Source organism: Primulina tabacum, chromosome 14 (genome assembly GCF_025594145.1).
Source record: "Primulina tabacum isolate GXHZ01 chromosome 14, ASM2559414v2, whole genome shotgun sequence".
NCBI lineage: Eukaryota > Viridiplantae > Streptophyta > Magnoliopsida > Lamiales > Gesneriaceae > Primulina > Primulina tabacum.
In genome coordinates this window covers 28,612,140-28,625,056 of record NC_134563.1, presented here as the reverse complement: position 1 = coordinate 28,625,056, position 12,917 = coordinate 28,612,140, and positions in this window count along the sequence as shown.

Genomic DNA, 12,917 nt, shown 5'->3' with positions numbered 1-12,917 from the left:
TCTGTATATTACAATTCATTATGTATATCAAATATGTATAATTTAATGTATAAAACACTTATGTTTATTCGAGATCTAACTTTATTGATATTTCTCTAATCAATTAATGTGTGCACAACAAATATGATAAAATATCGCATCAAAGTTTTATTAATTTTTTCTTACAACAAAATTACATAAAGGAACCGAGTTTCATTCTTTCTGAACGATCATTAAATTTCAATGGTGGTATGCCTTTTGTCAAAGGATCTGTAATCATCAATTCAGTGCTAATGTGATCGATAATTAATTTCTTATCTTTAACACGTTCTTGTACGGCTAAATACTTAATGTCGATGTGCTTGCTTTGACTACCACTTTTGTTATTTTTAGCCATAAAAACAGCAGGTGAATTGTCATCACAATATGTAATCCATAATTCTAAACTTTGAAATGAAACTCTTCAACTATACACCTTGTGAGGTTGCCTCAAAACAAGATACGAACTCAGCTTCCACAGTGAAAGTAGCAGTCAATGTCTGCTTTGCACTTCTCCAAGATACAACTGCACCAGCTAGCACGAAAATATATCCTGAAGTGGATTTTCTTTACTCAATGCAGCTAGTGTAGTATGAATCAGACTAGCCAATTACTTCCAAATTCTCAGTTCGTCTTAATATAAGCATATAATATTTGGTCCCTTGAAGGTACCTCATCGCTTTCTTTGCAGCTTTCCAGTGTTCTAAACCTGGATTACTATGATATCTCGCAACATTCCAACAACAAATGCAGTGTTAAGTCTAGTGCAAACTTAAGCATACATCAAGCTTCCGACAGCAGAAGCATAAGGAATGTTTTTCATTTGTTCCATCATTCTTTGTGCATTGGCTTAAATTGAACTTTTCTCTTTTCACAATGGGAGCTATACTTGGTCAACCATATTTCATCTGATATCTCTTTAAAACTTTGTTGATATATGATTCTTGAGACAGAACTAAAATATCTCTAATTTGGTCTCTATGTATCTTAATGTCAATGAGATAAGATGCATCACTCATATCCTTTATATCAAAGTTTTTAGAGAGAAATTGTTTCACCTTTTTATAAAAACCATTGTCATTGATTGCAAGTAATATATCATCCACATATAGAATAAATAAACAAATCTTACTATCACTGATATTCTGGTATATACATTGATCCATGGGGTTCTCTACGAATCCGAATGAAGAGATAACATCATGAAATTTTAATTATCATTGACGGGAAGCTTGTTTCAATCCATATATATATTTCTTAAGCTTACATACCAAGTGCTTACCGTTACTAGAGAAGAATCTTTCAAGTAGTTTCATATAAACATCTTCCTCTAGTTCTCCATTCAGGAAAGCTGTTTTCATATCCATTTGTTGTAAATCCAAGTCAAAGTGTGCAACTAATGTTAGAATGATACAAAGAGAATCTTTCTTGGATACAGGAGAAAAAGTCTCCTTATAATCGATTCCTTCCTGCTGAGTGAATCATTTAGCTACAAGTCTTGCCTTATATCTTTCAATGTTGCCTAATGAGTTTTTCTTTGTTTTGAAGACCCATTTACATCCAATGAATTTTACACCATCAGGAAACTGAACAAGATCTCAGACTCCATTAAATTACAAAGAATTCATCTTTTCCTTCATAGCATTAAACTATATTTTTGACTCATTACAACTCATGGCTTGTAAAAACGTTTTGGGATCATATGTTAAAATATGATTCTTGTAAATACATAGCATAATCACTAGATATATCTTATCTTCTTATTCTACTAGATCTCCTTATGTTGTTTGGTTGATCAACAATTTCTTGTTGTTCTTCATTAACATCTTGATCTATTGATTTTTCATCAACGATTTGTGGAAATTCAGTAATCGATTGTCTAACACCCGTTTGGTCTTGAAGGGTGTGAATAACGACCAATCTATCATTTGAATAAGAGGGTTGTCAATTAATGCGATCTTTCTCAAAAGCTATGTCATTCGAATGATCACTCCCACTAATCAAGGCATTCTCAAAAAATTTTGCATTTCTTGATTTCACAATTCTAGTGTTGCGAGATGGATAATATAATCTGTACCTTTTGGATTTTTCTGCATAACCGATGAAATACCAACTTATAGTTTTTTGGTCCAGTTTTTTTTCATGTGGGTTGTAAACTCTTATTTCTGAAAAACAACCCCAAATGCGTATATGTTGTAAGCTCGGTTTTCAACCTTTAAGTAATTCAAATGGCGTCTTTGGGACAACCTTAGTTGGAACTCGATTTAATATATACATAGTTGTCTTAAGAGCTTCATTCTACAAGGATTTAGGAAGTTTGGAGCTACTAAACATGTTTCTCACCATGTCCAATAATGTTTTGTTTCTCCTCTCAGCTACGCTATTTTTTGGTCCAGAAAACCAGACATAGTATATTGGGCAATAATCCCATGCTCTTAGAGAAACTTCGCAAACGAACCAGGTGCCTATCCATTCTCAGTATATCTACCGTGATATTCTCCACTACTATCAGTTTTATGATCTTAATTTGTTTTTCACATTGCTCTTTCACTTCAGCGTTGAAAACTTTAAAGGCTTCAAGTGCTTCGTTTTTGTTATGAAGCATGTAAATATACATATATCGTGAGGAATCATCAATGAAGGAGATGAAGTATTTCGAACTTTACATGTCCATATATGGACAACAAATATCTGAATGTATGATTTCTAATATTTCTGCACTCCTCTTGGCACCCTTTTTAAAGTTATTGGTCTCCTTTCCCTGTATGTAGTCAACACATGTCTAAAAATCAGTAAAATCTAGAATACTAAGTATTTCATCATTCACTAATCACTTAATCCTCTCTATGGAGATGAATCTCAATCTATGGTCCCATAATATAGAGGAATCTTCATTTATAACACATTTTTAATACCTCATTGAATATGCATAGTGGTGTTATTATTTTCTAAAGAAATAGAGAAAAGATCATCAATCATTGTATCATTTCCAACAATATTTGATTTATAAAATAAATTTATTGACTTATCCAAAAACTGAAAGGAATAACCAAGGGGTACAAGATTTGAAACTGAAAATTAAATACCTAGAAAAACTATGAACATAAAATGTATTTTCCAATTTTTAAAATAAAACTACTTTCAAATATAAGGAAACATCTAAGAACTGAGCGGAACATCTATTCAGGAAACAAGATGTTTCCTTAGGCTTTGCATATCTTACAAGGTATTTGTAACATAGATTGTAGAACCATAATCAATCTATAATGGATTATAAATCATATCAACCATATTAGATTCATAACAGACAAATGAAATAGGAATACCTTATTTTTCAAGTCAATCCTTAAATTTATTGCAATCCTTCTTCATGTGTCCCGTCTTTTTATAGAAGAAACATTTAAATTCTTTCTTGATGTCAGGTTGAGGTTGAATTATTCTTTTCTCTTTTTCCTTGACTTTGACTTATTTATTATGCTTTCCTTGTGTAGTCATAAACATATTATAACTCGTTTTCATTAACAACCTTTGATACGAATCCTCGTACGAATGAAAAGCAAACGCGAATATTGAAATCAAGCCCTCAATTCAATAACGAACAAGAATCAATTATGTTGTCCCGATCTTTTGAAACAAGTAACGATTTGTGATATTCACCTCTAAGCGATTATAACTTAGCAACAAATATCAACGATAAAAAAACAATCGAATTTCATACGAACCTTCAAAGAATTTGTTTTGACAATCCGTGTGAAAAACAATCGACAAACGCCACAAAGATGCAATCTTTGATAAGTTTGATTTGATTTTGAAGACAGAGCTTTTGCCTTGTAAATTTGAGAGAAATCTCAAGATATTTTTTATCAATCTGAATTATCACGTTTTTGGTTGATACAATGCATATAAATACAATAAAATAATAAAAAGTAGTGCAAAAAGTCATCAAAAGAGTTGGCAACAAAATTATACACAGAACTGCGCGCGGTAGCGCGTGATCTCGCGCCATAATGCGCACCATATTGCCTTAGTCCCGCCCGGAGCGCGCGGTAGCACCAAATCATGCGCGGTGGCGCGCAAACACGAGCGCCACCGCGCAAACACGAGCGATGGCGCGCTAACTACTGTCTTGATCCAGCTCCGGAGCGCGCGGTTGCGCCAATTCATGCGCTGTGTAATATCCAAGATTGGTGAACGGTAAGGTTTTAGATTTCGTATGTTTATGAACTATTTGGTCAAGTTTAAGCATGGTTTAGATGTTAAGAGTTGTGATCTATGGTTTATAGTATTGTTGATTATAGATATTGTGTGGTTATATTGTAGCGTCGTTGCGATTTAATTCATGGTAATTTGTATCTTGAGCCGATTGGTATGAGGCCAATTGGAGTGGTTAGATATGTTATAGAGGTGCAACTTTCTTGTTGGGAGTGTTTCCAATATATGAAGAGAAGTGACGTTGCGATTCGGTTGTTGCGAAGAGTATTGTTGGTTCAGAGGAGAGTGCACCCGCGCTCAAAAGAAGACCGCACCCGCGGTCGTTATTTCAGATTTTTGATCGAGTTGCCGAAGACACACCGCACCCGCGGTGTAAGAGTTACCGCACCCGCGGTCGTCATTTTTGGATTTTTGGATGAGATGCCGAAGGCATAGCGCACCCGCGGTGTAGAAGGCAGCGCACCCGCGGTCGATGAACAGTAAAGTCGTGTTTTGAGATTTTAAGTGTTTAAATGCAAGTGTAGACTCTTATTTCCTCATTTTTCTTCTCATTTCTCGGTTTGCAGCTCAAGTGAAGGCTAGGGTTCCATTTCCTTTCACTTCATCTCTTTGATTCTTGCATCTTGTTGGAGTTTTGTAGTGTGAGCAAAGTTATTGTGGGTTCTAAGAGCTAAGGTAAGCTTATGGGTTTGTTTATTTCTTGGTTTTGGTGTTGGGAGAAGTATTGGGTTTGTGGATTGTGTTGATTTTATGGATTTAATGGTATGGGTTTGTGATTATTGAGATGATAATGGTACAATACATGGTTTATTGTTGTAGGTTGTGTACCAAGAGATTATATTCAAGGGTTCTATTGGTTGTAAGTGGAATTTCATTCCTTGTGCTCACATGATAATATATGTATGGTGTTTCAATGGTTTTAATGTGCTATTCCCTTCATTTGATTCGTGATATGTATTGATACACTTTGTTGTATATTATGGAGGCATTTTATGTCTCAATTGTGAAAAAGAGAATACAAGAGAAAAGAGTCTTCAAAGTGTTTGATTTAATGCCAAAGAGAGAGTTTAAATGATTTATTGGATTGATAGATACATAGTCAGAGATTGCATGCAATTAGTTGATCAACGACCAGAGGCTTATATCCCTCAGAGTTATCGATGTATATCGATGGGATATAGGTACAGAGACAGAGATACTATATAGATATCAATCCAACAGAGAAAAGAGAAATACCATCGTTATTGTTATTCATACTATGTTATTCATGTTTCAGAGTTGATGGTATTTAATGATTTCAAAGTCATGTTTTACCGAGTATGATATGTATAGCTCGTTATGTAAGAGTTCCACTTGCTGAGTTTTATACTCATTCCAGTTATTTAATGTGATGCAGATAAGAGTGACGGGCCAGGACGTTGATTGGGGCCGGAGTCATATGCATAAGAAAGGGAAGGAAGAAGACTACTTTTGCTAGCATTTTGGACATGATCACAAAAATGATATTTTGTATTTTGTTGTATCATTTCATTGATCATGTATATACTTTTGATTGTAAATGTTTTTATGTCAAGAAATTTTTAATCATTCCTCCCTTCAAGCAAAATTTTTAGTATTCCGCTGCTATTTTATCAAAACCGGTCAGAGCGTTACATTTAGCGGTATCAGAGCACCGTTCTTCGGACCAATGCATATGACTTCGTCTACTTTCAACAGTCCGGGTATGTCTTCTTCTACATCTATTCATTGTTATCTATTAATATGTATTTTTTGAGCACATTGTAGGAGTATGCCTCCTAAGAGAAAGGCTGCAGAGGGGGAGGATAGCTCCTCATCGAGAGTTGTCGACGAGTTCGGCAAATTACTGAAAGAACAAGCCATGGTCCACAGTGAGCAGATCCAACAGTTGCTACGTTTGCAAGGTACATGCCAAGGTAGAGGTCAAGGGAGAGGTCAAGTGGTTCAAGCAGTTGGAACCGATAGGATATTTACTGCTTTCAAGAGGATGGATCCGCCTGAGTTTGCAGGAAGCACCGATCCATTGGTGGCTGTAGAGTGGGTTACAGCACTTGATGCTATATTTGATCATCTCAAGTATGAAGACAAAGACAGAATTGATTGTGTAGTGTCAAAGCTGCACGCATTTGGTGGAATGCTACCAAGGTAGGTGTTGATGTTCCGGCATTAAAGTGGCAAAATTTCACTGATCTTTTCTATGACAAGTACTTCCCTGATGCACTTCGAGCTCGGAAGGTGACTGAGTTTTTGGAGCTTCGACGGGGAGGTATGAATGTTGATGAGTATATTCTGAAATTCGTGGAGGGCTGTCTGTTTGCCCCATATATTGCTTCCAACGACAAAGACAAGGGTGCTCATTTCATTAGAGGCCTTAGAGCAGAGATCAGAAGGGACATCAATATGTCGAAGGCGGTGACATTCAAAGAGATTGTGGCTAAGGCTTTGTTGGCCGAGCAAGATGAGAAAGATATTGCTAGAGAGAGACATGTGAGGCAGCAGGCAATTGCTCAAAGAGGCCAGGGTTTGAACCAAAGAGGTAAGGGCAATTTCAAGGGGAATGGCAAGATAGAGTCGAGTTCGAAAGCACCGACAGTTCCATTTGATCCAGAGAAGCCATTGTGTCCCAAGTGCAGTAGGCATCATCGGGGAGAGTGCAGATTTGGTACTCATACTTGTTATCGATGTGGCACTGCAGGCCATATTGCCAAGGATTGTCCAAGAGGAGCGAGTAAAGAGAAGGTGCAGGGTCGCATCTTCACCATGACAAAGGAAGGTATAAACCATGATTCTTCTGTGATCTCTGGCACTATTTTAATTTCAGGCAGAGTAGCTACGACATTGATTGATACAGGTGCTACTCATTCTTTTATGTCTGAACTATTTTTGAGATCTTTGGGTATAGTTCCTTCTGTTATTCCCCTCCAGTTTAATGTTGTTTTTTGCCTTCGGGGGATGTGTTGTGCCCGACATCTATTGTGTATGCGTGCTCTGTTCAAATTGATGAGCGAGTGGTTTTTGCCGATTTGATTGTTATTCCGATGGTTGCGTTTGATATTATACTTGGCATGGATTGGCTATCAACCTATCGTGCAGTGATTGATTGCGTTGCTAAGATGGTGAAATTTGCAGATGATGGCAATAAGGAAGGTATGCTCGCCAGTGCAGGTACTTCGCTGGTCCTTCCTTTTATTTCGTGTCTTGAGGCTAAAAAGTTGTTGTTTAGAGGTTGTGATGGGTTTTTGGCTTCAATTGTTGATATGGATAGAATTGTGAAGTTGAATATTGATGATATTGATGTTGTGAGAGAGTTTCCCGAGGTATTTGAGGATGATGTGCCGGGTTTACCGCCGGACAGAGGTAGAGTTTGTGATTGATCTAGTTCCAGGTACGGTTCCTATTTCTAAGGCTCCGTATAGAATGGCCCCAACAGAGATAAAAGAGTTGAAGACGCATTTGCAGGATCTTTTGGATAAAGGTTTCATTCGGCCGAGTTCTTTGCCTTGAGGAGCTCCGGTTCATTTTGTTAAAAAAAAAGATGGGTCTTTGCGGCTTTGCATTGATTACAGAGAGATCAACAAAGTGACTATCAAGAATAAGTATCCGTTGCCACGGATAGACGATCTTTTTGACCAACTGCAAGGGGCTACAGTGTTTTTGAAGATTGATCTGCGATCTGGCTATTATCAGTTGAAGGTTAGGGAGTCTGATATCCCTAAGACAGCGTTTCGGACCAGGTATGGTCATTATGAATTTCTTGTTATGTCGTTTGGTCTGAATAATGCTCCTTCAGTCTTCATGGATCTGATGAACCGAGTGTTCAAGCCGTATTTGGATATCTTTGTCATTGTTTTCATCGATGACATATTGATTTATTCCAAGACCGGAGAGCTTCATTCAGAGCACCTCAGAGTTGTTCTTCAGTTGTTGAGAGAGAAGAGGTTGTATGCTAAGTTGAAGAAATGTGAGTTCTGGTTGGAGCAGATTTCTTTCTTAGGCCATGTTGTCTCGAAGGATGGTATAGCTGTTGATCCAGTGAAAAAATTGAGGCGATTCAGAAGTGGCCTATTCCTACCACTGTATTAGAGGTACGCAGTTTTCTTGGTTTGGCGGGTTATTATCGTCGTTTTATTTCAGATTTCTCCAAGATTGCCCTGCCGTTAACCAATCTGACGAGGAAGACTGTGAAGTTTGAGTGGTCCAATGAATGCCAGAGTGGATTCCAAGAGTTGAAAGATAAGTCGACGTCAGCTCCTGTACTTGCATTGCCCAGTGGTTCAGAGGACTTTGTTGTTTACACTGATGCGTCGAAGAAGGGCCTCGGTGCAGTGCTGATGCAACGTGGAAAGGTTATAGCCTATGCTTCTCGCCAGTTGAAGGACTACGAGAAGAATTATCCTACGCATGATCTGGAATTGGCAGCTGTGGTTTTCGCCCTGAAAATTTGGAGACATTATTTGTATGGCGAAAAGTGTGAAGTTTTCACGGACCACAAGAGTTTGAAGTATTTTTTTTCTCAGAAAGAACTCAATATGCGACAAAGACGGTGGTTACAGCTTGTCAAAGACTATGATGTGACTATTAGTTACCACCCAGGGAAAGCGAATGTTGTAGCAGATGCTTTGAGCCGTAAGTCGAGTTCTTCTTTGAGTTCTTTGATTCCGAAGCCATTGTTGTTAGACTTGCAGCAAGAAAAGATAGCTTTGGTGGTTCCGGGGACCATTGCTCGTTTTTCAGCGTTGATCATTCGGGCTACTTTGACAGACAGTATCCGTAGAGGGCAAGCCATTGATGCACAGTTGATAGAGATGAGAGCTAGAGCAGAGGAGAGAGGTAATTCAGAGTTTGAGATGAATGGAGATGGTTTGGTGACATTCAAAGGCCGTATATGTATTCCTGCTGGTGATGATATTCAGCGAGACATCTTGACAGAGGCACATACCGCGCCATACTCGATACATCCATGTAGCACTAAGATGTATCAGGATCTTCGTAGAATCTATTGGTGGCCAGGTATGAAGAAGGATATTGCCATGTTTATTTCTCAGTGCCTAACTTGTCAGCAGGTGAAGATCGAACATCAGAGACCTGCTGGGACATTGCTATCATTACCGATTCCTCAATGGAAATGGGAGCACGTTACGATGGACTTCGTGACTGGTCTTCCAAGAACGCAGAAAGGTTTTAATTCTATTTGGGTTATTGTTGATCGGTTGACCAAGTCAGCACATTTTCTTCCAGTCAAACGACGTACTCTATGAACCAGTATGCCGAAGAGTACATACCAGAGATTGTTAGACTTCATGGTGTTCCTGTGTCGATCGTGTCTGATCGTGACCCTAGATTTACTTCAGAGTTTTGGAAGAGTTTGCACAGAGCTATGGGTACACGGTTAGCTTTTAGTACAGCATATCACCCCCAGAGCGACGGTCAATCAGAGAGAGTTATTCAGATTTTAGAGGATATGCTCAGAGCTTGTACTATCGATTATCCTGGTAGCTGGGATTCCAAATTGCCTCTTGTTGAGTTCACGTACAATAATAGCTACAAAGCGACGATTGGCATGGCACCGTATGAAGCACTTTATGGCAGGAAGTGTAGATCTCCTTTGTATTGGGATGAGATTGGTGAGAGGAAGATGTTGGGTCCAGAGTTGGTCCAACAGACAGCTGATGTTGTTGCTGTTATTCGAGAGAGGATGAAGACAGCACAGTCAAGGCAGAAGAGTTATGCTGATGTCAGGCGAAGGCCGTTGCAGTTTGAGGTTGGAGACCATGTGTTTTTGAAGATTGCACCTCTTAAGGGTGTGATGTGATTTGGCAAGAAGGGAAAGTTGAGTCCGAGATTTATTGGCCCATTTGAGATCTTGGATAGAGTTGGTGATCGAGCTTACAGATAGCCCTACCGCCAGATCTTGATAGAGTTCATAATGTTTTTCATGTCTCCATGCTCAGGAAGTATATTGCGAATCTTTCCCATGTTCTTCGCCACGAGCCATTGGATTTGACGCCGAATTTGACTTATCAAGAGATTCCGGTCCAGATTCTGAATCGCAAAATTAAAGTGTTGAGAAACAAAGAGATCGGCATTGTTAAAGTCCTTTGGAGGAATCGTTTGATTGAAGAAGCCACGTGGGAACCAGAGGATGAGATGAAAGAAAAGTATCCTGAGTTGTTTTCGCAGTGACGTCAATTTCGGGGACGAAATTCCTTTAAGGAGGGGAAATTGTAATATCCAAGCTTGGTGAACGGTAAGGTTTTAGATTTCGTATGTTTATGGACTATTTGGTCAAGTTTAAGCATGGTTTAGATGTTAAGAGTTGTGATCTATGGTTTATAGTATTGTTGATTATAGATATTGTGTGGTTATATTGTAGCGTCGTTGCGATTTAATTCATGGTAATTTGTATCTTGAGCCGATTGGTATGAGGCCAATTGGAGTGGTTAGATATGTTATAGAGGTGCAACTTTCTTGTTGGGAGTGTTTCCAATATATGAAGAGAAGTGACGTTGCGATTCGGTTGTTGCGAAGAGTATTGTTGGTTCAGAGGAGAGTGCACCCGCGCTCAAAAGAAGACCGCACCCGCGGTCGTTATTTCAGATTTTTGATCGAGTTGCCGAAGACACACCGCACCCGCGGTGTAAGAGTTACCGCACCCGCGGTCGTCATTTTTGGATTTTTGGATGAGATGCCGAAGGCATAGCGCACCCGCGGTGTAGAAGGCAGCGCACCCGCGGTCGATGAACAGTAAAGTCGTGTTTTGAGATTTTAAGTGTTTAAATGCAAGTGTAGACTCTTATTTCCTCATTTCTCTTCTCATTTCTCGGTTTGCAGCTCAAGTGAAGGCTAGAGTTCCATTTTCTTTCACTTCATCTCTTTGATTCTTGCATCTTGTTGGAGTTTTGTAGTGTGAGCAAAGTTATTGTGGGTTCTAAGAGCTAAGGTAAGCTTATGGGTTTGTTTATTTTTTGGGTTTGGTGTTGGGAGAAGTATTGGGTTTGTGGATTGTGTTGATTTTATGGATTTAATGGTATGGGTTTGTGATTATTGAGATGATAATGGTACAATACATGGTTTATTGTTGTAGGTTGTGTACCAAGAGATTATATTCAAGGGTTTTATTGGTTGTAAGTGGAATTTCATTCCTTGTGCTCACATGATAATATATGTATGGTGTTTCAATGGTTTTAATGTGCTATTCCCTTCATTTGATTCGTGATATGTATTGATACACTTTGTTGTATATTATGGAGGCATTTTATGTCTCAATTGTGAAAAAGGAAATACAAGAGAAAAGAGTCTTCAAAGTGTTTGATTTAATGCCAAAGAGAGAGTTTAAATGATTTATTGGATTGATAGATACATAGTCAGAGATTGCATGCAATTAGTTGATCAACGACCAGAGGCTTATATCCCTCAGAGTTATCGATGTATATCGATGGGATATAGGTACAGAGACAGAGATACTATATAGATATCAATCCAACAGAGAAAAGAGAAATACCATCGTTATTGTTATTCATACTATGTTATTCATGTTTCAGAGTTGATGGTATTTAATGATTTCAAAGTCATGTTTTACAGAGTATGATATGTATAGCTCGTTATGTAAGAGTTCCACTTGCTGAGTTTTATACTCATTCCAGTTATTTCATGTGATGCAGATAAGAGTGACGGGCCAGGACGTTGATTGGGGCCGGAGTCATATGCATAAGAGAGGGAAGGAAGAAGACTACTTTTGCTAGCATTTTGGACATGATCACAAAAATGATATTTTGTATTTTGTTGTATCATTTCATTGATCATGTATATACTTTTGATTGTAAATGTTTTTATGTCAAGAAATTTTTAATCCTTCCTCCCTTCAAGCAAAATTTTTAGTATTTTGCTGCTATTTTATCAAAACCGGTCAGAGCGTTACACCCGGGGGCGCGCGCCAGGCGCTTGGTTGCGCCACGTCGGGCGCGGCTGCGCGTCTTCTTGCACGGGTGCGCGCATGCTGCTGTCCTCATGGCCATTTTGCACTTGAATTACATTCCAAACACTTCCATCATTGTGTCCATGTTTACCAAGCTCCTCTAATTTAGACACCCAATTTGTAATCCCTCCTTGGTAACTTAACATGAATCCTTGAAGTGCTTCTTTAAAATTCTTGCTACGTCCCCTAGTTATAGGTTCTTTGGGCAACTGTAACGACTCACATGCTTTCTTTGGTGCTTGATCAACCATGTTTGCATCATCCTCCGCACGGTGGCGCGCGCATGGTAGAACTTCGCGCGCCCCTGCGCGTGATCTCGTTCTACCGCGCATCCTTCCATGTTAAAATTGTTATCTACTTTTATTAAGCCTTTTCACACAACTTTTCTTGTATTTTATTGGTTATATAATGATTGTAATAGACATGAACGAAATAATTCAGACATATATCAAATATCTTGAGGATTTCTCTCAAATTCGCAAGGCATTTTGCTTTGTTCTTCACAAAATCAAACTTATCAAAGATTGTATCTTTGTGGCGTTTGTCGATTGTTTTTCGCACGGATTGTCAAAACAAGTTCTTTGAAGGTTTGTTTTAAATTCGATTGTTATTATCGTTGATATTTGTTGCTAAGTTATAATCGCTTAGAGGTGAATATCACAAATCGTTACTTGTTTCAAAAGATCGGGACAAC